The sequence below is a fragment of the Eleutherodactylus coqui genome, chromosome 1 (genome assembly GCF_035609145.1).
Source record: "Eleutherodactylus coqui strain aEleCoq1 chromosome 1, aEleCoq1.hap1, whole genome shotgun sequence".
Classification (NCBI taxonomy): domain Eukaryota; kingdom Metazoa; phylum Chordata; class Amphibia; order Anura; family Eleutherodactylidae; genus Eleutherodactylus; species Eleutherodactylus coqui.
The window spans coordinates 304,093,308-304,119,719 of record NC_089837.1 but is presented as its reverse complement, the minus strand read 5'-3'; the positions used below and the strand labels follow the sequence as shown (position 1 = coordinate 304,119,719).

At 47.1% G+C, this 26,412-nt stretch overlaps 1 long non-coding RNA gene across 1 annotated transcript; it reads left to right on the top strand.

Moving 5' to 3' along the window:
* Positions 1-4,934: 4,934 nt before the first annotated feature.
* LOC136611955 (uncharacterized) lies at positions 4,935-25,563 on the top strand. The gene is made up of 3 exons (XR_010790330.1): positions 4,935-5,021; positions 6,816-6,903; positions 25,449-25,563. It is a non-coding gene; the product is annotated as an uncharacterized lncRNA (long non-coding RNA).
* The last annotated feature ends 849 nt before the right edge of the window (positions 25,564-26,412 follow it).

Here is a 26,412-nt window from a genome sequence, read left to right as displayed (position 1 = left end):
TGTGCTGGCTGGAGCGGGGCGAGGCTCTGTGCTGGCTGGAGCGGGGCGAGGCTCTGTGCTGGCTGGAGCGGGGCGAGGCTCTGTGCTGGCTGGAGCGGGGCGAGGCTCTGTGCTGGCTGAAGCGGGGCGAGGCTCTGTACTGGCTGGAGCGAGGCGAGGCTCTGTGCTGGCTGGAGCGGGCCGGGCCTCTGTCTTGGCTGGAGCGGGCCGGGCCTCTGTCTTGGCTGGAGCATGGCTGCCAATCCTGTCTCTGCAAAGAAAAAGAAATAAGTGAATAGATCGATCAATTTTTCAAACAAGTGTCCCGCGTAGGGCCTCTCGGCCGGTCTGTCCCGCGTAGGGCCTCTCGGCCGGTCTGTCCCGCGTAGGGCCTCTCGGCCGGTCTGTCCCGCGTAGGGCCTCTCGGCCGGTCTGTCCCGCGTAGGGCCTCTCGGCCGGTCTGTCCCGCGTAGGGCCTCTCGGCCGGTCTGTCCCGCGTAGGGCCTCTCGGCCGGTCTGTCCCGCGTAGGGCCTCTCGGCCGGTCTGTCCCGCGTAGGGCCTCTCGGCCGGTCTGTCCCGCGTAGGGCCTCTCGGCCGGTCTGTCCCGCGTAGGGCCTCTCGGCCGGTCTGTCCCGCGTAGGGCCTCTCGGCCGGTCTGTCCCGCGTAGGGCCTCTCGGCCGGTCTGTCCCGCGTAGGGCCTCTCGGCCGGTCTGTCCCGCGTAGGGCCTCTCGGCCGGTCTGTCCCGCGTAGGGCCTCTCGGCCGGTCTGTCCCGCGTAGGGCCTCTCGGCCGGTCTGTCCCGCGTAGGGCCTCTCGGCCGGTCTGTCCCGCGTAGGGCCTCTCGGCCGGTCTGTCCCGCGTAGGGCCTCTCGGCCGGTCTGTCCCGCGTAGGGCCTCTCGGCCGGTCTGTCCCGCGTAGGGCCTCTCGGCCGGTCTGTCCCGCGTAGGGCCTCTCGGCCGGTCTGTCCCGCGTAGGGCCTCTCGGCCGGTCTGTCCCGCGTAGGGCCTCTCGGCCGGTCTGTCCCGCGTAGGGCCTCTCGGCCGGTCTGTCCCGCGTAGGGCCTCTCGGCCGGTCTGTCCCGCGTAGGGCCTCTCGGCCGGTCTGTCCCGCGTAGGGCCTCTCGGCCGGTCTGTCCCGCGTAGGGCCTCTCGGCCGGTCTGTCCCGCGTAGGGCCTCTCGGCCGGTCTGTCCCGCGTAGGGCCTCTCGGCCGGTCTGTCCCGCGTAGGGCCTCTCGGCCGGTCTGTCCCGCGTAGGGCCTCTCGGCCGGTCTGTCCCGCGTAGGGCCTCTCGGCCGGTCTGTCCCGCGTAGGGCCTCTCGGCCGGTCTGTCCCGCGTAGGGCCTCTCGGCCGGTCTGTCCCGCGTAGGGCCTCTCGGCCGGTCTGTCCCGCGTAGGGCCTCTCGGCCGGTCTGTCCCGCGTAGGGCCTCTCGGCCGGTCTGTCCCGCGTAGGGCCTCTCGGCCGGTCTGTCCCGCGTAGGGCCTCTCGGCCGGTCTGTCCCGCGTAGGGCCTCTCGGCCGGTCTGTCCCGCGTAGGGCCTCTCGGCCGGTCTGTCCCGCGTAGGGCCTCTCGGCCGGTCTGTCCCGCGTAGGGCCTCTCGGCCGGTCTGTCCCGCGTAGGGCCTCTCGGCCGGTCTGTCCCGCGTAGGGCCTCTCGGCCGGTCTGTCCCGCGTAGGGCCTCTCGGCCGGTCTGTCCCGCGTAGGGCCTCTCGGCCGGTCTGTCCCGCGTAGGGCCTCTCGGCCGGTCTGTCCCGCGTAGGGCCTCTCGGCCGGTCTGTCCCGCGTAGGGCCTCTCGGCCGGTCTGTCCCGCGTAGGGCCTCTCGGCCGGTCTGTCCCGCGTAGGGCCTCTCGGCCGGTCTGTCCCGCGTAGGGCCTCTCGGCCGGTCTGTCCCGCGTAGGGCCTCTCGGCCGGTCTGTCCCGCGTAGGGCCTCTCGGCCGGTCTGTCCCGCGTAGGGCCTCTCGGCCGGTCTGTCCCGCGTAGGGCCTCTCGGCCGGTCTGTCCCGCGTAGGGCCTCTCGGCCGGTCTGTCCCGCGTAGGGCCTCTCGGCCGGTCTGTCCCGCGTAGGGCCTCTCGGCCGGTCTGTCCCGCGTAGGGCCTCTCGGCCGGTCTGTCCCGCGTAGGGCCTCTCGGCCGGTCTGTCCCGCGTAGGGCCTCTCGGCCGGTCTGTCCCGCGTAGGGCCTCTCGGCCGGTCTGTCCCGCGTAGGGCCTCTCGGCCGGTCTGTCCCGCGTAGGGCCTCTCGGCCGGTCTGTCCCGCGTAGGGCCTCTCGGCCGGTCTGTCCCGCGTAGGGCCTCTCGGCCGGTCTGTCCCGCGTAGGGCCTCTCGGCCGGTCTGTCCCGCGTAGGGCCTCTCGGCCGGTCTGTCCCGCGTAGGGCCTCTCGGCCGGTCTGTCCCGCGTAGGGCCTCTCGGCCGGTCTGTCCCGCGTAGGGCCTCTCGGCCGGTCTGTCCCGCGTAGGGCCTCTCGGCCGGTCTGTCCCGCGTAGGGCCTCTCGGCCGGTCTGTCCCGCGTAGGGCCTCTCGGCCGGTCTGTCCCGCGTAGGGCCTCTCGGCCGGTCTGTCCCGCGTAGGGCCTCTCGGCCGGTCTGTCCCGCGTAGGGCCTCTCGGCCGGTCTGTCCCGCGTAGGGCCTCTCGGCCGGTCTGTCCCGCGTAGGGCCTCTCGGCCGGTCTGTCCCGCGTAGGGCCTCTCGGCCGGTCTGTCCCGCGTAGGGCCTCTCGGCCGGTCTGTCCCGCGTAGGGCCTCTCGGCCGGTCTGTCCCGCGTAGGGCCTCTCGGCCGGTCTGTCCCGCGTAGGGCCTCTCGGCCGGTCTGTCCCGCGTAGGGCCTCTCGGCCGGTCTGTCCCGCGTAGGGCCTCTCGGCCGGTCTGTCCCGCGTAGGGCCTCTCGGCCGGTCTGTCCCGCGTAGGGCCTCTCGGCCGGTCTGTCCCGCGTAGGGCCTCTCGGCCGGTCTGTCCCGCGTAGGGCCTCTCGGCCGGTCTGTCCCGCGTAGGGCCTCTCGGCCGGTCTGTCCCGCGTAGGGCCTCTCGGCCGGTCTGTCCCGCGTAGGGCCTCTCGGCCGGTCTGTCCCGCGTAGGGCCTCTCGGCCGGTCTGTCCCGCGTAGGGCCTCTCGGCCGGTCTGTCCCGCGTAGGGCCTCTCGGCCGGTCTGTCCCGCGTAGGGCCTCTCGGCCGGTCTGTCCCGCGTAGGGCCTCTCGGCCGGTCTGTCCCGCGTAGGGCCTCTCGGCCGGTCTGTCCCGCGTAGGGCCTCTCGGCCGGTCTGTCCCGCGTAGGGCCTCTCGGCCGGTCTGTCCCGCGTAGGGCCTCTCGGCCGGTCTGTCCCGCGTAGGGCCTCTCGGCCGGTCTGTCCCGCGTAGGGCCTCTCGGCCGGTCTGTCCCGCGTAGGGCCTCTCGGCCGGTCTGTCCCGCGTAGGGCCTCTCGGCCGGTCTGTCCCGCGTAGGGCCTCTCGGCCGGTCTGTCCCGCGTAGGGCCTCTCGGCCGGTCTGTCCCGCGTAGGGCCTCTCGGCCGGTCTGTCCCGCGTAGGGCCTCTCGGCCGGTCTGTCCCGCGTAGGGCCTCTCGGCCGGTCTGTCCCGCGTAGGGCCTCTCGGCCGGTCTGTCCCGCGTAGGGCCTCTCGGATTTTTTTGAACAAATGGGTGTTAAGGTTTATAGCAGTGAAAAAGAACAAGGATCAGCGCCTACTCACACTAAACGATTTTCAAAAACGTGATATACTTTTGAGTACTCACCTGGTGCTCGGCCAAAACTCCTACCCAGGAGATTGACCGGCACCTTGTATCCGAGCTGGCTTGTAGCGTCCCTGGAGTCCCGAATCCGATCACCGGGGAGCATCGCTGGGGTTACAGCCGTGATCGGGCTGTTTGCATAACCTCTCGTATTCCAAAGAAAAATTTCCCCTGCGCTCGTGGGTTCCAGCAACAATAAGGGACTCAGGCGATATGCCTGAAGAGAGCGGGTTATCCCGCAGAAACATGTAGCAACAAAGGAATAAACCATTTAAAGTTACCTACGGACATTGAGTCCTTTATTGTTGCTGGAACCCACGAGCGCAGGGGAAATTTTTCTTTGGAATACGAAAAGGTTTATAGCAGGTGAGAGATGAAGGTGTCCTTTAACTCTTCTGTTACTTGGCAAATCCTTAAATTTCACCATATTCACAGTATACCCATACATAACTCCTCCCAATTCCCTACCATCACCAGACAATACCCAGTATATTGACCTGTCCAGATAGTAAAGTAATGACATGCATCTCCAACTTATGTAGGACAATGCCATGTGGATGGCACGGATTTAGAAGCTGTGCCTGCGCAACCTTGCAGCGGGAGTTGGCTGTTACCGATAACCAGCCTCCTGCTGTAATACCCGAGATCAGTGAACATTGGTCTGCGCTTTTAACCATCTGCATGCTGCCATCTATGTAGATGGCGGCATGTAAACGGTTCACGGAAGGTTGCAATGACAACAGAATGCCAAACATTGGTGTCCTAGCTTACTGTTGCCTATGATCGCTATTACAAGTGATAAAGTGATAAATGTATCATGTCATTTATGCTGCATGATTAACACGCTAAAAAAATTAATGGCAGAATTGCTGTGTTTTCTCTCACTGCTCTCAAAAAATAATTAATAAAAGATTTACAATGTAGCATAAGTACCCAGGAATTGTACCCATAAAAACTACAGTTCGTCTCATTAAAAACAAGCCCTCATACAGCCAAGTCAACTGAAAAATTATAAAGTTATGGCTTTTGAAAAGTGGAGATGAAAATCTCCCAAAAACTGCTGCGTCCTCGTGCCCAAAGAACAAGGATTGGGTGAATGAGATCCCCCCTCTCTTGTCACATGCTTCTTCCTCTCCTGGCGGCTGCAGTAGTGGAACCATGTTGGCACATGCACACTGTGCAAATTCAGTAATAAAACCTTAAATTAATGAACTGTGTTTTTTTTTTTAAGGGACAATACAGAAGTCAGAAAAATAGCACCCAGTTTTTGTGAACTGTACATGACTCTATGGACTGTTGGCAGCCATGAATTTGGGTGAGTCTACAGGTTTATTGTAATAGGGCACAGTATTCTGCATACCATATGGGAAGGATGAGTACATAACGTGATTCTTATACATACAGCGCCATGAACTGCAGAAAGGAAAGAAATGTTCATTTTGGCAGGTTGCCTTATTTTTTTTTGCCATTTTCTACTTCGGACTTCTTTCATTGAAATACTATGTAGGAATGTACAATATATGAACAACCTCTATAGAGAAGAGAGGCCTTTATGGACCCCTAAGGTTCCTGGGCCCGGGTGCAACGGCATGCCCTATATAGTTATGACAGTGGTCATGGGAGATGGGGATGGATGGACCCAGGTACAAAAGTTTATCTTTGGGCCCCCAAACTTAACCCCTTAGCAAAGGCATAATTTGAAACTTCTGGGCCCCAATGCAAAACCTCTAACAGGGCCCCCAACAATAATGGTTTATTCATTTTACTGGGCTCCCTCTATACAGAAGAAAGGCCTTAATGGCCCCCTAAGGCTCTTGGGCCCGGGAGCAACCGCATGCCCTCTATAGTTACGCCAGTGGTCATGGGAGGAGGGGAGGGGTGAAGGGATTTCCTCTAACTGCTTAGATGCCACATTCAGCATTGAGTGTGAAATTTAAGCAGCTGGCATCTGTTCCCTGAAAATGAAGGTAGATGTCTGCTATGTAACACATTTGGCATCCTCCGTGTTTGGAGTATGCTCGGCTCCTATAAATGTACAACCTTTGTTATGAAGGGGTTAATGAAATAACCAGCATTTTAGTTTTGTAATTTCCAGGGATGCAATTTTTACCAATATCCATGAAAAAGTCCCAATGAACCCGTATGTCATCACCACAAGCGCTTCAGTCATTGAAGAATAACAGAACCGTTTCCTTAGATAAACATGAAATAGATAAGTGTCCTCAATGAATACCATATAGGCCAAATATCTCAGTAGGAAATCGTATCTCGTGTATCGGCCCATTTCAGGAAAACCTAACAATGTCATATTTCTATATTTCAAGGTTTTCTGCTTAGGTGACGTTTTTCATGTTTTTTCTTTCAGCCTTCTGAATAGGTGATAACCGATAGATCGGTGAGGGTCCCACTGCCGGCATCCCCGCCAATCACCAGAATGGTAGTCCTGAAGTTTGCAGAATAAATTGAGCCGTACATTAATGCTGCTGCTCCATTTATTGCAGTAGGACTGCTAAAGGTGGCCATTTGAAGTTCATTGAGCCACCACCCCATTTATTTGGGAAACCTCAGGACCCCTATTCTGGCAATTAATGGGGGTCCCAGCAGTAGGACCCCCACCGATCTATCAGTTTTCAAAACATTTTACCAAATCAAAAAAAACCCTTATAACTCTATTCCTTCACATCTCAATGGCTATTCAGTGTGTGTGTATACATATATTAGTGTTCTGTATATAATAGTCACACCAATATACTACATGTAGAATAATCGTCCGACTCCTCCTAGAGCATTAGGGTACATCACATGAGGCAAGAATGATTTTCCGTGTGGACTTTCTGCAAGGTGAATCAGCAGCATTTACAATATAAGCCATGTGGATGAGAGCTTAACAAATCTCCCCCACAGGGTGCAGATGATCTCCCCGAGGGATACGCTGTGGACTTTATATCCGCAGCAGGTTAACTATGTGCTGCAGATTTCACCTTTATGAATCCAAATGGGGAAATCTGTGGCAAGTCCACCCAAAATGCCAGACAAAATCCACAACATTAATAAACCGTGAATTAAATGACTGCTAATCTTTGTGTGACTTGGTTGCTTACGACTCCAGGTGACCCCCTCGCTGGCGCTCCTTGAGGCTGACGCTGCGGCCGGCACTGGCTTCCCCGCTGACAGCTGCAGATCACTGGTCCTATCAGGTAATAATCCAGTCCTTAATGTCTGTTCCTGCTGTCCTCCAATCCAACATATTTGGCCCCTAGATGGGTCTCTGCTGCGCTCTTTGTCTGCCTGGTCTTTGCTACAGGATAGATCTCCTTGGACTATGACTTTCTGTTGACTCTTCTTTCTCCGTCATCTGCCACTGTCACCATTTCTCCCCTTCTGGTTTCTCCAGCTGTTCCTGGCAAAATCTAATCCACTTGGGTTAGCTTCTTGTCAGCCAGACCAACAGTTCTCATCTGGCTTCAAGATGGCGTCTGACTGACCAACTGCCACTTTTCTTCCAGGAAGCTCCGCCCACTTCACTACACAGAGGATAACTGTTATGCCTTGTCTCACAAGAAGTAAATTAAAGGGCCCATATCACTCCATTACAATAATACAATATAGATATAAAATATATATAGGAATGTAAATGATGATGATCCGAGGACTCTAGGTCGGCTGGCCTCACACAGCGCATTTTTCATGCATTTTATACATATGATCAATGATGATTATCACTGGTTATACTTGTACAACGCACATATGTTATAAAAACATGTTTTAAATCTGTTTTTTCAGATCTTTTTTTTCACTCACGCAAAAAAAGGCCCAACTGATGTCCGCTTTTCCTCACACTGACTTCTTTCATAAGCGCAGTGAATGCGCATGTAACAGCCGCTCCGTACCTTTTTTACGCTTCTGTAGATTTGAATGTGCAGTTTTGTTCTGTAAATATGAATCAAAATAAGACATGCTGCAACCCAAAACCATAAACCATTGCATGTCTGACTACACCAATGCAAATCAATGGGGTGATATGTTTGCTTTATGTCTATAAAATGTACGGACTGACAATACGCCCGTGTGAAAAAAAGAGCTTCTGTACGTTTAACTTCTTCAGGCCACGTCGATAATGATTATCATCTGAGCAGTTATATTCCTGTACATAGGAGGCAGTATTATAGCAGTAATACTCTTGTATATAGGAGACAGTATTCTAGTAGTTATATTCTTTTACATAGGGGGCAGTATTCTAGTAGTTATATTCTTATGCACAGGAGATAGTATTCTAGTACTAATATTCTTGTATGTAACAGACAGTATTCAAGTAGTTATATTTCTGTACATTGGGGGCAGTACTAAAACAGGTATATTCTTCTACATAGGAGACAATATACTAACTAGAAGTTATATTCTTGTACTTAGGGGGCAGTATTCTAGTAGTTATATTTTTGTACATAGGGGGCAGTATTCTAGTAGGTATATTTTTTTTACATAGGGGGCAGTATTCTAGTAGTTATATTCTTGTACATAGGGGGGCAGTATTGTAGTAGTTATATTTTTGTACATAGGGGGCAGTATTCTAGTAGTTATATTCTTGTACATATGAGCCAGTACTATAGAAGTTCTATTCTTGTACATAGGGGGAAGTAACCTGCTAGTTATGTTTGTACATAGGAGAAAATATCATAGGGGTTCTTGTAGATAGGAGACAGTGCTATAGCAGTTATATTTTTGTACATAGTGGGCAGTAGTATAGAAGTCATATTCTTCTATGTAGGTGATAGAACTACAGCAGTCATATTGTTTTACAGAGAGAGGAGTACTATAGATGTTATATTCTTGTACGAAGGGGGCAGTATATTCTAAAAGTTATATTCTTGTCTATAGGAGACAGTATTTTAGTAGTTTTATTCTTGTACATAGAGGACAGTATACTAGTAGTAATATTCTTGTATATAGGGGACAGTATTTTAGTAGTTATATTCTTGTACATAGGAGACAGTATTCTAGTAGTTATATTCTTGTACATAGGAGACAGTATTCTAGTAGTTATATTCTTGTACATAGGATACAGTATTCTAGTAGTTATATTCTTGTACATAGGAGACAGTATTCTAGTAGTTATATTCTTGTACATAGAGGGGCAGTATTGTAGTAGTTATATTCTTGTACATAGGAGACAGTATTTTAGTGGTTTTATTCTTGTATATAGGGGACAGTATTCAAGCAGTTATATTCCTGTACATAGAGGGCAGTATTATAGTAGTTATATTCTTATACATAGGGGACAGTATTCTAGTAGTTATATTCTTGTACATAAGAGACAGTATTATAGTAGTTATATTCTTGTACATAGAGGGCAGTTACTATAGTAGTTATATTCTTGGGTACTGGTGTATCTTTTCTCCACCACAAAATTAGGTGGAGACCTGGGATTGTGCTGTGGGAGGTATTGGGTATGCCTATAGCTGCTGATTGGTTGGGCTGCTGTCGAGGCTGTGCTATGCCCTCCTTTCTCAGCTTCAAGCGGCTTTCCCGCCGGCCACCCTGCAATCCCCCAGCTGTGACATCATGGGTCGGCTGCCGCTGTGTTCAGCAAGGGCAGCATCAGCACCATGGAGCAGAACGGATATGGAGCAGCATAATAAATACCCTATTTGACAGCAGCACTCCACAAAGCCCCTGAAATAGTGTGGATGCACAGCAAGTGGGTTGGGATGCATGCTCCAGATAGGATGGAGACTATCATCCATGAAGATCCACACCAGCTTTTAGAGATGGAGCAGCATTCGGGGTGCAAAAACTCTAATGGACGTTTACTTTAAAAGGACATTTTTGTTTATTCAATGCATAAACACAACAACATTTCGTACTTTTGATAAAGACTGCAAATAGCGGTCAAAACGTTGTCGTGTCTATGGATTGAATGAAGAAATACGTCCTTTTAAAGGAAACGTGCATTGGACTTTTTTGCACCCTGAATGCTGCTCTATCTTTAAAGGTTGGCCCGAGCCTTCCTGATGTTTCATGCACCACCAGGCATAAGGCCTTGCCTATAAGCATTCCCCAACTGACAAGAACTGAACCAACCTACCTGCCTGCATACCTATTCCTCTCCATGGAAGAGTTTAACCTACCTTTTTTTTAAATGCAACATCAGCAGCCAATTAGATTTTTGTAGGCCGCTGTCTCCCCCTTGTGGGCCAAATTAAAAAGGTAATCTATTAAAAATAAAAATTATCCAGCTCTTGTGGCTTTTCGGGGGAGATACAGGAGGACACATCTGCCCACTTCCAGCTGCAGCAGAGGCTGCCTTAAGATGGCCGCCAAGCTCTGGTATTTATAGTTCTATACTGCCCGTGTCACAATAGACCGATGACATCACAATGTAGTCCTAACTGCCAGACTGCTGGGATCATTAGCATACAGTGTGTTTGCATGTCTGTAATTCTATCTATTGATATAATATATATAATAAAGATTATTATTAATATAGAGGATAGAAACTACATATATATAATAAATAGATTATAAATATATATATATAATCCAGATCTATCATCCACAGCCTTCCATCATTCCGAGGTTGGTAAAATGCTAGAGTGTGGGGTGATAAGTAAATTACTTGAAAGCACTGTGGAATAAGTTGGCGCTATACAAATAGCAAGATTTATTTATATATATAATCCCTATCTATAGTTATGTATGGTGGGAAAAAAGGCCTGCTGTGTGTTTAAGTCCTTCAGCCTTTGTTGAGGGGGGTGATGATGGTGATGATAATGACAATCTATCATTATTCTTACTAGTGCTATTAATGTCAACCCAGGGGTAGGCAATAAACCCCCATGGGGTCAAAGCCAACTTTCCTCATTTTAGGGGAAAAGTACCGTCCGTCCCCACTCAAAATGCGGCCAGCGAGATCCCTTGGAGAGACGTACCTTCAGAGGGAAACTAGTGATTGTAAAGTAATCATCCGCTGAACCATCCTGCAGAGGGGGGGGGGGGAGGGGTGCTGCAGGCACTGCAAGCCTAGAATGTGATGCGTTAAAGAGCCCGGTGCAAGAGGAATGAGGATAAGGGGTGGGGCGGTCCACAAGGCTGTGCTATGCAAAAGATTTTAAATCCACCGCAATGCATTGTGGGTGCTTGCTGAAAATGCTGCTCCATCTTTAAAGGTTGGCCCAAACCTTCCTGATGTTTCATGCACCACAAGGCATAAGGCCTTGCCCATAATCATTCCCCAAATGACAAGAACTGAACCGACCTACCTACTACCTATTCCTCTCCATGGAAGAATTGAACCTACCTTTTTTTTTTTTTTAAATGCCACAGCAGCAGCCAATAAGATTTTTGTAGGCCTCTGTCACCCCCTTGTGGGCTGTATTAAAAAGGTGCATTGTTAAAAATTAAAATGATCCAGCTCCTGTGGCTTCACGGGGGAGATACAGGAGGATACATCTGTCCACTTCCAGTTGCAGCAGAGACTGCCTTAAGATGGCCGCCAAGCTCTGGCGTTTATAGTTCTATACTGCCCGTGTCACAATAGACTGATGACATCACAATGTAGTCTTCACTGCCAGACTGCTGGGATCATTAGCATACAGTGTGTTTGCATGTCTGTGTTTCTATCTATTGATATAATGTATTGGATTTTAATTGTAATTATTGTAATGCTTGGATGTAAGATGTGTTACAGGCGGGCATGGAGGCTCTAGGACCCTGTTGTATCGTCTCTAGCTTGGATGTAACATGTGATATGGGTGGCACGGAGGCTCCAGTACCCTGCTGTACCGTTTTCTAGCTTGCATACAAGATGTGATACGGGCAGTCATGGAGGCATTAGTACCCTGTTGTATCGCTTCTAGCTTGAATACAAGATGTGATACGGGCGGACAGGAGGGCTCTAGGACCCTGTTGTACTGCCTCTAGCTTGGATACATGTGATAAAGGTGGGTATGGAGGCTCTAGTACCGTGATGTACCCTTTCTAGCTTGTATGTAAGATGTGATACAGGTGAGCATGGAGGCTCTAGTACCCTGCTGTACTGTCTCTAGCTTGGATGTAAGATGTGATACAGGTGAGCATAAAGGCTCTAGGACCCTGCTGTACCACCTCTAGCTTGTATGTAAGATGTGATACAGGTGAGCATGGAGGCTCTAGTACCCTGCCGTACTGTCTCTAGCTTGGATGTAAGATGTGATACAGGTGAGCATAAAGGCTCTAGGACCCTGCTGTACCGCCTCTAGCTTGGATGTAAGATGTGATACAGATGAGCATGGAGGCTCTAGGACCCTGCTGTACCATCTCTAGCTTGGATGTAAGATGTGATACAGGTGAGCATGGAGGCTCTAGGACCCTGCTGTACCTTTTCTAGCTTGCATACAAGATGTGATACGGGCAGTCATCGAGGCATTAGAACCCTGTTGTATCGCTTCTAGCTTGGATACAAGATGTGATACGGGCGGACAGCAGGGCTCTAGGACCCTGTTCTACTGCCTCTAGCTTGGATACAAGATGTGACATAGGCGGGCATGGATGATCTAGTACCCTGTTGTACCACCTCTAGCTTGGATACAAGATGTGACATGGGCCGGCATGGATGCGCTAGTACCCTGCTGTACCCTCTCTAGTTTGGATACAAGATGTGGTACGGGTGGGCATGGAGGCTCTAGTACCCTGCTGTACCGTCTCTAGCTTGGATGTAAGTTGTGATACAGATTAGCATGGAGGCTCTAGTACCCTGTTGGGTCGCCTCTAGCTTGTATTTAAGATGTGGTACAGGTGAGCATGGAGGCGCTAGTACCCTGTTAGACCGCCTCTAGCTTGGATAAGAAGTGATACAGGCTGGCATTGAGGCTTTGGTCCCTGTTGTACAGCCTCTAGCTTGGATACAAGATGTGATATGGGTGGGCATGGAGGCATATAGGTGCAGTATGGTATCCAGCAGCATATTGGTCCACATTTGCTGTAACTGAGGCTCTAGATCATGCAATCCCGTACACTGCCAAAGTTGGTAACTCAGATGGGGCCATACATGTTCTATTGGCGGTAAATTTTGTGACCGGACAGGCCACAGAAGTGTTGCAATGTTGTGGAGACATTCCTATAACAATCTTGTTCTGTGTGGCCGAGCATTAGCCTGTCGGACAATCAGATGATCCTCTATATTGGTGGTCTAGGTGTTAGTGTATCTTTGACGCCACCAGAAGGTAGGGGTTTGATAGGGCTTCCATGGAGGAACCCCCTGGCACACCCCTAGCTCCCGATTGGTAGAAGATCCCTAGGTCCTGGAAAGTGCAGAGGTCTGTGATGCGCAATCCCTGTGTGTTCCCCGGCGCAGTGCTGGCCCCTGTTATCCGGCTGTCAGTGACATGAAGTCGCCGCTGTATCCTGGCAAATTGGTGGAGCCTTGTTTCATGTACCTGAACATGCTGGGGTGCTGTGCGATTCCCCTGTGCAGCAGTACTGTGCTCCCCGCTGTCGCCCGCGCTGTTAAGGGGGGTTGTGGGTACGGCACGCTGTGGGATCCCCTGTCCTGCTGTAGTTTGCGTCGCTGCCATTGTTTATTCCGCTACTGCTGTTTGCTTCCTGCTCCCTGCTGGGGTATGAACGGGGGGTTATGGGTAAGGCGCCGGTGATTTCTTACTCACATCCCGCCAGCAGGGGTGGGTGCTGGCCTTCTTAGGCCACAACAATAAAGCTTCTTAATGCCGCTGCTGGCTCCCACCTTCCAAGCACGCTGTGGCCCTCTCCACCCAGGACCTTTGTGAGCTTGACAAAGGCTACAGTGGTAGCCGAAACGTCAACACTTTTTACGATATTTGTGGAATAAAGATACATCTCTGGATGTCATAATACTATTTTTTGCACCAGACTTTGCTGTCCTGCATTGCTGCTTTTTCCTGAATTAATTTTAGGTGTTTGATTCTCTTTTTGACAAAGAGTGTATTATTCATCCCACATGGTGAAAACCATCGGAAACAAAACAACATACCAGAAGTGCCTTTTTTGTCATCTTATGTCCTAGAAAAAATGTTATAGAAAATCCGTACATACTGCAATGGTGTCAATAGAAACTACAGGTCCCCCCCCCCCCCCCCTCCCAAAAAAAAAGAAGTCTTCACACAACCGAATCGATACAAAAATAAAAAAGGGATGGTGGACAGGAGATGGTGACAGAAAGCAGTTTCCTTTATAAAAATATATATTTTATTTTTTAAAAGTAGTCCAACAAAACAAACTACGTACCGTTTTTCCCCCTGAAAATAACACCCTGTCTTTTATTAATTTTTGCCCCAAAAGAGACACACAGTCTTATTTTCAGGAGATGTGTTGTTATACTTCAATGCAGCTCTCGATTAACCAATCACAGCCATCGCATTGTGACTTGGAGGTGGGATTTATGTATCCTGTAACCAAGAAATTATCGGAGGACTGCAAGAAGCGCGTCAGAGCTCCGGGGAGCAGGGTTAGGAGCCTGGGCCGCACCTGCTAGGTAATGTGTTCCTTTTTGTAAAATGTAATACAGCTAGGGCTTATTTTCAGAGTGCGGCTTATTTTTCAAGCCTCCCCAAAAATCCTGAAAAATTAGGGTAGGTCTTATTTTCGTGGAAACTGGGTACATTTGGTATTGTTGTAATTATACCGATAGAATAAAGTCAACATGTCATTTTTGTTGCAAGGTATTTACTGTAAAAACTAGACCTCCCCCCCCCCATCCCCCAAGAAAAATGGCGAAATTGAGGGGGTTTTTTTTCTACTTCAGCCCACTTAGAAATTTTCAAAAGTTTTTCAGTACATTAAATGGTGCATTAAGTGATACCATTGAAACAACTCTTCCTACAAAAATGCAAATAAATAAGTTGTTTTTTTGAAAATGAGGAGGAAAACACAAAAGTGTAAAAACTAAAAAATGTCAGTTAAGAAACCCTGTTAAGGAAAGTGGATGATAATCCCTTTTGTTTACATATGCCACAAAGCAAAAACGCAGACGAGGAGGACATTGATGTCTATAGATGTAGCACGCAGATCACAGCAGCACCACGTAGTTAATGGTACCCTTCAATACAGGTACTCGCCTTGCAAGCCTCAATCCGGACCCGGCTGGGTGAATATCCGGACACAGTGTTTGACTGTGTTACACATTTTAGGCATACGTAATGACGCCGGATGCACGCCGATGATGTGCACTATGACTCCGGTCTGGGCTTCTTCCCGATTGGCTGCGCGATAGTTGCGCATGCGCAGTTTTACTCTGATAGCAGAAAATTAGCAGTTTTACTCTGAGGCGTTTTGCCCACAGTTACGATGAGGGCACGCATGATGACGCCAGACGCACGCTGATGACGTGTAGGGTGCCGCCGGTCCTCTTTTCGATTGGCCGCGGAATAGTTGCGCATACGCAGTTCTCCTTTGAGGCGATTTGCCCACAGATACTTTGAGGGCACTACGTTTTGGGGACATGCGCAGTAGAGCTGTCTTCACGCTGTTGTGACAGGCGGGAAAGATGGCTAATGGTACCTCCGGATGTACACAGGTGAGTGCTATTGTTTTTAATATATATATATATGTATGTTCAGTCTCTGGTGTAATAGCTTGACAAAGGCCATAGTGATCTTGGCCGAAACGTCGCTGCTGTAAGATGCCAGTTTTTATTTAATAAAAGTGGGAAGGTTACTTTTAACCTGACTTTTTCATGTTTTCTGGATGAGAGATCCCATTCACTTGCTGCCTTTCCCTGTGATTGATGTCTATAGGTGGCACAGCTATGTCGTGTATGTAGTAACTGTGTTGGCTCAGTGCCTCCCTCTAGTGTCTGCTTATTAAGCTGCATTTAAAGGGATAATCTTACTTTACACATAATGTCATTGATGGCATTTATGGGGGCACTCTGTCTGGCATTATGCATGGGAACATTATGCATTAACCCCTTAGTGACGAAGCCTGTTTGCGCCTTAGTGACGGAGCCAAATTTTGGAAATCTGACACGTGTCACTTAACATATAACTCTGTAAAGGCTTAGCATATCTAAGTAATTCTGGCATTGTTTTTTTGCCACATATTGTACTTCATTTAGGTGGTAAAAATAGACCAATAGAAGATGTGTATATTTATTTAAAAATGCCAATATTGGGAAAATTTTGAAAAAATTGTCATTTTTTTCACATTTTCAAGTGTAATATCTCAAATATGTGTAAACATACTGTACAAATTTTTGCTAAGATATATATTTCCATCAGGTTACTTTATTCTGGACGCACGTTTGAAAAACTTTCGTTTTTTTAACCATTTAGGAGACGTACAAATTTAACATTACTTTTCAGCATTTTGAGGAACACTTTGTTTTCCTACACAAGCAAAGACTGCAAAGGCTCAATAACACCCATGGTAATCGTGGTATAACGCTCCCATTGATTTCAATGGACCCTCACAGACGCGCTTGAACGGCGCGCTTTCCACCACTGCAATTTTCGAGCGCTGTTTGTTTTTTTTTTTGCATTTAGCGCACTTCATCAATCATGGGGTATGCTAAAGCCACTGTTGGAGGCAGGAATGCTGCCTCTGAAAACAAAAGTAAAATCCCGGCAAAGCCATGTGTGAGAGTGGCCTACGGGGTACAAATTTTCATGTGGTCCAGGAAATAAGTCATGTTTGGAAAGCTTAAGCCAAGAGGGTAGAACATATATGTAAATTAGTTTTGCAGATGGAGTGGGGGGATTTGGTAAGTGGATGAAGAGGCCCAATAAATAGGAGGGTGCTGAATGTTGGGGTGCAGTGTGAAGTGTTGGGGCAATGTTCATAAATGCTGCAGTAATCTATCCATATACTCCATATAATGTCACCAGCAGCGGATTGTGGAGCAGCTAGTGCATGACACAGGATATGTGTATTGTGATGTTCATCTCGGTGCTCCAGTCCCACTATGGTGATGCACATTTAGTTCGCCCCATGATTCTTGCATCCGGTGAGTTTCTGACGTGTTATTACATGACGATCAACCAGCTATATGCGGCCCTATGATGAAACCTCGTCTGTTTGTTGAAATGCCTCTCAACAGTGTCTTAGTGACATCTTCACCTCTTAATCTTCATCCGTACACAAAAAACAACACATGCAGTTTTTGTGGATGTGACATCGTCGCTAAAGTTAGCTTCACCAGTTGGGTTTCCCCTTTTATTATGTTTTCAGATCATGTGAAGCCTGATATACAAGCCTGACTTCCAAGGCAAGGAGAGTATAGTGCAAAGCCCAGCTGTATGGTCTGGATCAAGACCACGACTTCCTCCAGAAAATATATTGAATATCCAGGCCGCATGAGATGCAATTAGGCTTTATATTCTTTATTCCTCCATGTTAAAAAAAACACCAGCGACGTTTCGACCCGTCAATGGGTCTTAATCATGCCTGGTGAGTACAGACTATATAACACATATATATACAAAAATTTAAAATTACAAACAAAAAACATCTGTGTGCAGGTGAGGTGCTAACAATCATCATCTATCAATGTTTAACTAGCTGTATGCCAAAGCAGTACCATGATGTATATCAAAACAAATGGAGCATCTCAGCTGGTCACCTGGAGCGGGGTTAACAAAAGGATATCGGTAATCACAGCGTGCCTAGGCTCAAGCATGCATGCGCAGGATTTACACCACTCCACACGATATCATCAGGTGTCCTCCATCTTCACAATGACCAATCACTGACGTCAGCACACGTGATTGGCACATGCCAAATCACATGAGTATCCTGTGACTACAAACAAAATCAACTGGGCAGTATCATTGGTAAGTAGATATTATACAAAGCGCATATAAATGCGATATCCCAATGAAATTGAATAGAAATCATCTGTCCGTTCATTGAAGCTATTAACCATCAAAAGTGGTAATATAAAGAAATCAGAAAGGGCTAGATCATATGAGTGCCATATAACAAAAATCAACCTGCATGTATGTTAATCTCTTACCATCACGGTCACATACCATATTGTCCTCAAAGCAAGATATATATATATATAATTTATGCAATGCATTGTAACATGGAATCAGAACACTGATGGCATAAAACATCAATCATCCCTATGAAGGTATATTATATCCTACATTGAGGAAATCAAAGGTTCATCACCCAGATGACTAGAAAAAACTCTCAACTTTACAGAAAGAGTAAATAACACGTAAGTTGCAAAATGTCCAATGTGTCTCCAATAGATATGAATCGGGTCAACAAATGAAGCATAATATATCCAAATCCAATCCATCACGCTATGTATTGGTAATTTGACAACATGTCCGCACCCAAATGCATAAAGTTGACCCAAAACCCATTAAATTCAATATTTATGCATAGCCAATATAGACTTTCAGCCCAAAAATGCACTATTGAATAGTACAGACTACACACTGAGATTGTATAATCCGTTTTATTACATCCCTAATATGCGCATAATTAAATCAACATATAATCTGCCGGGCATCAGGTAATTGAGTGCGCTGACAGCCGAAGTCCTAGGAGGGGAGCGCTGAGGAGCTTGCCACGGAAATTTCTGCTGCAGCAACTGCGCAGCATTTCCGTCCGGTGTGAACACAGCCTTAGGCCGAATGCACACAGACGGATTTTTTTTAATCAATTATTTTTATTAGAGTTTCTTCATCCGAAGACGTTTAAACAAACAATACAAAAACATCCAAACATATCCCCCATAAGTCTCTCTTGTACTGCGTAAATAGGTTCTCTGTGGGGTTTTTTATGTAATTGTACTTGTATCTTGCCATTCCAAGGTCAATGCAGTGTAGTCTTTCTCTCTACCCCTACCTCCCTCCTAGTCCCTTCCGTACCTAAACCATTGGATACTGGCGATCACGTGACCGGGGACCTCGGTCACTGCTCCAGGCTGTCGGCTACCTTAGTAGCCAGGAGTAAGGAAATTTAAAATTTCCCAGGCCCTCCCTAGCTTCTGCCCTTGCATCTGTCATTTTGGCGACGGCCCATGTGCCAAAGCTGGGGAAAGGTCCACGGATAACGATCCCATCGGGGGACATCACCAAAGGCCTCAGGTAGGTAATTTCACCTCCCCTCAGAGTTCGGATGTATGACGGGAGGTGAAATTTTAGCTTTTTTTTAACTTTTACATGATCACCGTTATGCATTGAATAACAGTGATCACATGACCAAGAATCGCATACTGCGGCCCCCCGTGAGATCTCCAGGCTGCGGCTTTTGCGCAATAGTCCACCATTCAAGTGTGTGCGCAAAAGCCGGGGTAAGGTCTGTGGATAAATCCGGGGGCCTTAGGTACCTAATGATCCATGAGATCATTATGAAAGATGAGATGAAACACATTTTTTTATACACTTTTTTAAAACTTTTACATAGTCGCTGTTATCCATTGGATATCAGTGGTCATGTGACCGGGAACCGCATACAGCGGCTCCTGATGACAGCTCCTTGCTCTCGGCTACTCATACTAGCCGGGAGCAGGGAGATTTAAAATTTGCTAGGCTTCCTGGCCCTCTGCGCATGTGCGTGACGGAATGCCATCTGGCGTGTATGGCAGACGCCAGTGTCAGATCCGGGGTAAGTATTCTCAGCACCCCTTACGGATCCGATTCATAACGGGAGCTGAAACTTTAATTTACTTTAATGTGATCGCCAGTATCCGGTGGATACCGGCGATCGCGTGACCGGGAGGAAGGTCCCATGGCCAGAGATGACAGCTCTAGGATGTCGGCTACCTCCGATAACCGACAGCATGGAGCTGTCACGCCCAGAGCCCGCAGGACTTTAATCCCCAGAGGATGCATGTTTTGACATCCTCAGGGATTAAAGCTCAGCCATAGAAGCCCTGGATATTCGATTATGCTATATCCCTACTATCACAGGTGTTTGCTGGGGAGAATTGGAAAGTATAGTAGAGCTATATGTCAATGATATAATCCCTTTCCAGAGATATAGTTTACCCAAGCTATAAAACGCAAAAATTCCTTCTCCCAATTTTCTGGGTTATATATTAGTAGAAATCCGCTATTATATACACAGGCCACACCTGAAAAAAAAAAAGGATCAATGATTGGATTATGGACTGTCGGTGGTCTTCAAATTTAAATGCCTTGGAATAACCATGTTACTGTTAGCACAAATTAACTCTTAGATATACTGTGAGTGCCATATTTGATGTGGTTGGTACGAGCTCGGAGAAGCCAATGAATAACCAGCAGTATAGTGTGTAAAACCAGGGGACATCTAATTTAATAATGGCAACAAATTGGTTTATACTGTAACTCAAGCAAAAGAAGGTGTGACATTCAGATACATTACAACATAATGACTGCTGATAGGTAATTCTCATGGGTAGTGTTCATAAAGTAATCAAAAGGGAAGGAAATTAGCAGAGATGCTCAGTAGGGTCTTACCACATGGCAAAGTTAAAAAAAGACTGAAGAATTATCTCTCTGCTGGTTTCAAACTGGTTTGATGTGTAAAGAATGATCAGTTTCTGTTGACTCCTCTTTGGTCCAGTCTATTAACTCCATTGTCCTAAACTAAATCTTGTGTATTCTTCTGTTTATGTAGAAATTTCTCTAGATAAGGAACAACATTACACTCTTTATTGTATATGGGGAATGCTTACTGACATAAGCAGATTAAAAGACCTTTTACACGTGACAATTATCATTGGTAGCTGTTCAAAACCCCGTGCTCCCAGCATGCCTGAAAACCAAACAACAAGCCGTTCAGTGTAAACAGCAGTCGTTCAGTACTGAACGGCTGCTGTTTACAGTGAATGGAGGAGGGCGGGGTGAGAACTCTCCGCCCAGCCGCTCCTCCTCTCTGTTGGCCGTGCTGTGAGCGATCCAGCAATATTCGCTCCTGTGTAACAGTAAAGGAGCGAGTATACACGGGGACAAATGTTGGGTATCGTTTGCCCAACACTCGTCCTGTTTAAAACAGCCTTTAGACTGAAATGTAAACCTAATTATAGAAGAATATAATTTCTCTCACTTATTCATTAACTTATGGTCAATATGGCCTTATATGAAAACATACATACAAAATAAAGAATTTTTCTGTCATCTCCCACATGACCCTGAAAGTGCGATTACAGAAACTTATCAAAATGAAATTTTAATTATAGTCTAAATTGACCCTTTTAGTAGTAGGATGATAAACTTTAGTCAAAATGGTTATACAGCCTAAATGTCTTTACACTTTGCTTGTAAAAGTCCCAACACATATTTTTTGTTCAATCGTTGAATTCTCTCCATAAAGGGGTTGTCCGGCAAATTAAAGTAAAGCTAAACACTTCTGTATGGCCATATACATGCACTTTGTAATATACATCGTGCATGAAATATGTGCCATACAGAAGTTATATACTTACCTACAGGGGGTCCCCCCCCCCTGTGTTGGCGTCCCCGTTGCCATGGCGCCGACCAAAGTCCTCTTCTCCTTGCTGGAACCGTCGCCCTTGCGCAGAGACGAATCTTCTCCAGGATGGTCCGTGCACACGAGCTGCGTCCTGACTCCTCCCTCGGCCGTCCTCTTCTCCGCATCATCGCGTTGCTCCGCCTCCGCCACATGGTGCCGATTAGCCAATGAGGTGGCTGGAATCGGCAGTGGAGCGCACACTGCAGAAGAACACCCACGGTGCACCGTGGGAGAAGACCTGCGGTGCACCGTGGGAGAAGTCCAGCGGCGCCATCTTGGAGAGAAGATTTTTAAAAGTTGCTGAAAGGGGATCCAGGTAAGAGAATTTTTTTTTAAAAAAAGTAACACATGGCTACAGTATTCCCTTTGAGAAACTGGGGGACTGGGCAAAAAATTTTTTTAAGGTTTTGGCGCTGCACAACCCCTTTAATACATTTATCTGGAGCTCATCATGCTCTACATTAAAACTTTCCACCTTGTAAAGACCTAAAAACCAGACTAGGATGGCTCTGCCAGACTTTCAGCTTAATTGCCTGGCAGACCAACTAAGGAATATATGACCATGGTTTCTACATGAGGAACTGCCCAGTACAGACCATTATTTAGCAGGGATGATGGCCGGCAACAATCTATTAAGTTTTTTAGAACGCCCAGAATATGTCAAATCTTTCAATATATTCCCATCACATAAACTAACTCTATCTACTCTGTCAGATCTCCTCTTATGGAACGATCCTACCCTTGCCCTCTGTACAATTCATACCAGATTATCAATATTGGGTTGTGCTGGGAGTAGTTGCACTGAAAGATGCTGCTGACCAACATAACATGTTTGTCTCATTCATTCAGCTATGTCAGTACTTACAGACACCTCAACTCCAATTGTTTAGATACCTCCAACTGTGCCATGTTCTAAATGCTCAGTGTTCTCCCCCACTCCTGCCTCGACCCAAATTTTGAAATATCCCATAATAGGTATACTTTAATCCCAGAGACCTAAAAGGCTTAATATCAATACTCTACACACACCTGCCATTATCTAAGGTTAATTATAATGTACTTTCTATTCAAGATCAATGACAATCCCTTATGCCCTCATTGACATTCAAAGAATGGTGAAATGTAGTGGTATTCCATTTAACTTAAATATTTCTAAAAAAGTTATATTTCTAGTCCGAAAAGCAATTGCCATAAAGTGGATGGCTGCGGAAACGCCTCCTTTAGCATCTTCATTAAGGAAGAAGGGGTAAGGAAGTGCAGGGCAGGCTAGACAGGTCCTGGTGGTGGGGGACACCATTATTAGGGGGTCAGACAGGGCAATCTGCCACAAAGACTTGATCGTCGACTGGTGTGTTGCCTTCCTGACGCTTGAGTTTGACACATCACAGATTGGGTTGACAGATTACTAGGAGGGGCTGGTGAGGATCCAGCATGGTCATGGTACACATTGGCACTGACAAAGTCAGAGGTCGATGGAGGACCCTTAAAAATAATTTTAGATATCTAGGAGCTAAGCTCAGGGATCTAGGAGCTAAGGTACTCCAAGGTAGTTTTCTCAGAAATACTACCTGTACCACGAGCCACATCAGAAAGGCAGCAGGAGATTAGGGAGGTAAACAAGTGGCTCCAGAGTTGGTGTAAGCAGGGGGGTTTGGGTTCCTGGAAAATTGGGCTGATACAGGATATATACTACAGGAAAGGCTCAATCGCCGTTTAACCTTGGAGTATGCAGTAAGACAGATTGCAATATAGAGGAACAAAAATGTTTATGTGCAGACTGATTGAGCAACCCAGGGTAGGGGAGGGGTGACTGCTAACAAACCCAGTCTGCGCAATATGAAATGATACCAATATGACCGCCACAGATGGGTGCACCACACATACAGGCGTACAACCCACACTGACTAAGCAGTGGATTGTCCTGCACTAAAAAAGTGTGCCATACTGGCATGCCATCCTGGACTCCACCAGCATCTATAGAAAACCACGTGCATAAAAAACACACACTGATAAATGCGGGTGTCAGTATTTTAGGCCCAAAACACGTAAGCCGGCGTGCCACCGCAAGGCCACTGCACGTATATCAGAACCTACGCTATCTCACAATTAACTACATAAAATCACAGAGGTGAGAAAAAATGCTCAAAGACATAACTCACAGAAAAAGAAGTGTTTATGGCGGAGGCCTTAAGCCGGGGCTGGAGGGGGGAGGGTCTGTCGGCCTATGCCAGGTAAGTCCCCTATCAATAATGCCTTCACTTTTGTCGCATTTAGGCCACTTTCACACAGCCGGCAAAGTCGCTCGAATTTTTTCTTGCGATGCGATACTGCTACAAATCGCATATATGTGCAGCCCATGCTTTCTAATTGGTTCCTTCGCATTTACGATGTTTTGTAGGCTGCTACATTGCAAGAAAAACAATCACCGTATGCTTTATATTGCTGTGATTTGCAATATTTTGTAGCCCATGTTTCTTTGTGTTGCATCGCACGAAAACATGGTTTTCGTGCGGTGCAACGCAACTTTTACAGTAGAAAGTCCTACTGTTTGTCCCCAAAATAAGCCCTAGCAGCATTAAAAAAAACCCCAATACATTACGTAACAGGTGCTGTGCACTCTGCCGCACTTCTCCTCCCAAAACTCCAGCACACTTGTTTGTGGTCTTCAGTCACCGATTTCAGGTCAGGGGGTTCATAAATCCCGCCTCCAGAAAGTGATTGGCTCTCAAGCACCACGGCTCAGGCAATCAATACAGCGTTCTATGAACCAATCACAGCCATTGCATTGAATCCCCGCAAAAAAGCGCTACAAAATCATGATATTGCTGCAAAAAAAACGCAGCAATATCTCACAGAAATCGCAGGAACACAGCTGTGATATTGTTGCGATTTTCTTGTGACAATATCGCTGTTGCATGTGTGAAAGAGGCCTTACTCTGAGGCGTGGTCCTGATTCTCTTTGTGTGCCTAATTACAATGTTACTTATTGCTCTTTTAATTAAATAGATTTATTATATTTTGTGGTGTTTGTCTTTTGTCTGGATTTCTCCTAACACAGCAACTATGATCGGAGTGATCGCTGCTGCACAATATTCCCGAAGTAGACTTATCCTACATATAATGTATCATCCCCCAAAGACACGGCGACAACTGCTGCAGGGCGGGAACTATAGGGGCTCCGTATAGAGAGCAGAGAACATATAACTCCACCTATAGTGATGTCATAATGTCAGCTCCTATCTCCAGTGACAAGTGGAGTCACTGTGTACATACATTGCATTACTTTGCATCAGTGCATTTCTATATCGCTGCATTCAAAGTCCTATAACTTTTTTATTTTTCCATGGACAGAGGTCTGTAGGGGCTTATTTTTTGTGAGACAAGCTGTAGATTTTATCGGTAACATTTTGTTATACATACGGCTTTTCTGATCACTTTTTTTGCGTTTTTTGGGAGGCACAATGAAAAAAAAAAAAGCATTTTGCCTCAGTTGTTTGGTTTTTTTTTACGCTTTTTGCCGTGCAGAATAAAAAGGGTGTTCAATTTATTGTACATGTCGTTACGGATACAATGATACCAAATATGTGGGATTTTAATTTAAAAAATTATGCAAATATGTGAAAAAGCACAAAAAAGGTGTTTTGTTTTTTTTTACTTGCACTATTTGTGTCCCTGTGGAGCACCTGTGATCGATATGATAAGGCATTGCAGGAATTCTGTCTACATCAAAACTCACACCATATGGTGCAAACTGGCATGGTTTTTAACATGGATTTTGATGAGGAATTCACCCCCTCATTGAGAAGAGGTGAATTCCACAATGTAAATGGCGATAAAATTGACATGCTGTGGATTTCGACTCTGCACTGCCTGTCAATTTCCACAGAGGTTTTGTGCAGATATTGGTCTCTTACCAGTACTGGCCCCACTACTTTTAAAAAGAGTGGACATGACTTAGGCTGCCTGCAATTGAAGGGGACTGATTCCGCCTGCGGGAGCCCACGGCGCAATCTGACCTTGTGCCCGGCCGGTGTCCGTGCGTACCTGGCTGGTAATTTATACCAGAATTTCACGACAATCCATCTTTGGCGCATGGACAACCTGAAAAGATGCTAAATGTATTAAGAAGAGGGCACCACTCAGCATAATGTTTACTTTAGGTATAAATCTGCTCCTAATTGTTTGCTGCCCCAAAAATGCCATGCGTGAGCTATAGAGAACATATGGCGAGTGCCAACAACCCAATGCTACTAATCTCACTGTGGTGTTTAAACACTGTATTCATTGTCATGCTGGTAATATATCTGTCTTTGCCTTTCAGGGTGTTGATAGTTAATGGACCACGAAGGGCCGGTAACCATCACCATCGGCTGAACAGCAGAGAAGCAAAGTGGATTTGTTTACTGCACACGACAATTCCATCTCCGCTCAGTATAATTCAGGGTTTGTTATATTGTGATTCAAGTATCTTTTGGTATGATAACTTCTATCAAAGTCGTGATGTTTAAGATACATTTGTGTATTCAATACTCAGATGTTTCTATCACGTTATTCTTCAGTTGCAGCTATTTAAATTATTCCATGGTATATGGTTTTATGCCATAAAGGATATTTTTCCCAAAACGCATCCCATATTGTCTCCTGTTACTTATTTTTACAGCATGTATGCATTTTAAACACTTGGAATAAAGATGGAGTTTTCACCAAAGCAACTGCCGGCGCCGGACTCTTATGTAGGCTGCTTGGGATTTGAACCTGCACTTGGATTGCGGTCCGTGCGTGCCTTTTAGCTTGGGGTGTGAAGTTCAGGTGAGCGGTTTTGTTTTTGGATGCTTGATATTAGAAGGTTGGCCTGTCTCACTGAACTAAGTGGGTTCAGCATACGTACATCTAATGTGTATGACCAGCTCGCTCGGCCAAGCAGGCGTGTGTATGTGGGAGTCAGGAGGAACAGCTGTGTGCTGACAATTGAATGTGTATGGCCATCCTTTGTCACCGACAAGAGCCCAAACCTGAATCATGAGGCGACTCTTAGGCTCTCTCACAGCCCGCTTTTTACTGTCATTAGTGATTTAATTTGCTGATTCCATGATCGGCGTTCGTGCAGACAATCCGCAGTAAAACTCTGGCATTGAAAGGCATGCATTCTTCGAATTCTCCTTCACATTTGCGGATACGAACTGCTTATTCCAACTTGCAGAAGAAAAATCGCAGCATATTCTATTTTACGTTGCGTATGGGCTGCGGGTACCCGAGGTATCAGAAAGCGCTGGCGCAGAAAATAT